Below are 2,287 nucleotides of genomic sequence, written 5' to 3'. Positions count from 1 at the left end.
AGCTACCAGATGTCCTGGAAGGTGCTGCTGGAGATTGTTTCCCTTTTACAATGTAAATAAGGCTTTAAAAAAAAAAACTACAGCCTAGGCAGTAAGATTGGCAGCAGTTTTATTGCCTTAGGGGAAAAAAGCCAATTTTTTCAGTACAGTTTTGTTGTCCTTAGACTAAGAAATAGATGTTCCAACAAATTTGCTGCCAAGTGTTTTGATTTTCTTCCCACTGCATATTCTCTTAACCACCTTTGACTGACCTGAAAGTCTTAATTCCTTTGGCATTTCTTTTGCTTTCCCGTGTCTTAGTGTATTTTACTTACAAATATTCCAAAGATTTCCTTAACAAAATATGGACTATAACGCTTTAAGATCTAGGCAGACTTAAATGAAAATTCTGACTCTATTATTTACTCACTATGTTGACAAATAAATGATTCAGTGTCCTAGAGCCTGAGGTTCCTAGTCTCAGCATATTTTTCCCTGAGGAAAAAACTCAAGTATGGAAAATTTATGTGGACAAATATGTGCTTTGTAGTTTTATTTCTACTAGCAAGAAATTGGAATCAATCATTTCAATTATAAAGATAAAGTAGATTTTAGTTTATTGGCTGCAACATGACAGTGGTCCGCAAGGCTCTCTGCGTGTCCTGGTCCCTGGTTATCTCTGACCTCTCACCTACTACTCTTATCACTCAGTCCACCCCAGCCAGACTTGGCCTTCTTGCTCTTCCTATTACACATCGGACACTGTCCCGACTCACAGACTTTGCTCTAGTTCTTTTGTTCTAATTTTTTTTATTCTAGAAATATGCTTGGCTCACTCTGTGACCTTCAAGGGGTTGCTCAGATCTCACCTTTCTAGTTTAACCTACGCTGACTTGCACTGTTTCATACTGAAACCTCTGTCCCTGCCTCACCCCAGACACACTCCTGATCCCTTCTCTACTTCTATTTTTTTCATATTAGTTATCACTTTTTAAGATATTATATTATTGGCTTATTTACTGTGTTTATCATTTATTATCATTCAGTCTCCCCTTGCTAGAGTGTAAGTTTGAAGGCAGGGATCTTTGTCCTCATCTTAGTCCTTTGTTCATTATTGTATTCCACGTTACTAGATAGAACAATGCGTGGCACAGAATAGGTATTCGGTATTTGTTAACAAATGAATGAATAAGCCATTAAAGTGATGATTTGGATAACAGTATAGTAATCAGAAAAATGTTTATGAAGACAAAAAGCAGACCAACTATAAAACTGTATTAAATGTTCACAGCTAAAGGTTATCATTTAAAAGACATCTCAGATTATATTAACAAATAAAGCTCAATTAAAAGGTAAGCCTAGGGCAAAATGACACCAAACACAGGGCAGCTATGGCTGCCATAACAAAATGCCATAGACTGGATTGCTTAAACATGCAGTCCCCAACCCCTGGGCTGCGGGCCAGTACCAGAGTCCATGGCCTGTTAGGAACCGGGCTGCACAGCAGGAGGTGAGCGGTGGGCAAGCCAGCAAAGCTTCATCTGTATTTACAGCCACTCCCCATGGCTCGCATCACCACCTGAGCTCCGCCTCCTGTCACATCAGTGGTGGCATTAGATTCTCATAGGAGCACTAACTACTGTAAACTGTGCATGTGGGGGATCTAGGTTGCGTGCTCCTTATGGGAATCTAATGTCTGATGATCTGAGGTGGAGCTGAGGTGGTGATGCTAGTGCAGGGGGATGGCTGCAAACACAGATTATCATTAGAAGAGAGATTTGACTGCACAATAAGTGTAATGCACTTGAATCATCCTGAAACCCTCCCCACCCTCATTGTAGTAAAATTGTCTTCCATGAAACCTGTCCCTGGTGGGAAAAAGATCGGGGGCCACTGACTTGAACAACAGAAATTTATTTCTCAGAGTTCTAGAGGCTGGGAAGTCCAATATCAAGGTGCCAGCTGATTCAGTTCCTGGTGAGGGTTCTCTTCCTGGCTTGCAGACTGCTGCCTTCTCACTGTGCCTTCAAATCATCTTTGGGCATGAATGTAGGGGTTGGTGGGGAAGAGGGGGGAAGAGAAAGAGAAAGACTGAGAGACTAACTCTTCTCTTCTCATAAAACCACCAATCGTATCAGATTGAGACCCCACCCTTCGGACCTCCTTTAACCTTAATTAACTCCTAAAAGCCCTATCTTTAAATTCAATCACATTAGGGGTTAGGGTTTCAATGTATGAATTTTAAGGGAACATAATTCAGTCCATAGCATTAAGCAAAGATAAATAAATAAATCTAGAACCAAATAAC

The 2,287-nt window shown here is 40.5% G+C and overlaps 1 protein-coding gene across 1 annotated transcript in view; it reads left to right on the top strand.

The window, feature by feature from the left end:
* The window catches only part of ACADL (acyl-CoA dehydrogenase, long chain), a 61,787-nt gene that overhangs the window by 21,658 nt on the left and 37,842 nt on the right, over nt 1–2,287 (top strand). The gene's annotated exons all lie outside the window — the stretch shown is intronic.

This window comes from Propithecus coquereli, unplaced genomic scaffold, assembly GCF_000956105.1.
Source record: "Propithecus coquereli isolate 6110/MARCELLA unplaced genomic scaffold, Pcoq_1.0 Scaffold70, whole genome shotgun sequence".
Classification (NCBI taxonomy): Eukaryota; Metazoa; Chordata; class Mammalia; order Primates; family Indriidae; genus Propithecus; species Propithecus coquereli.
The sequence above is the reverse complement of the archived record's forward strand: the minus strand, read 5'-3'. Positions and strand labels throughout refer to the sequence as shown.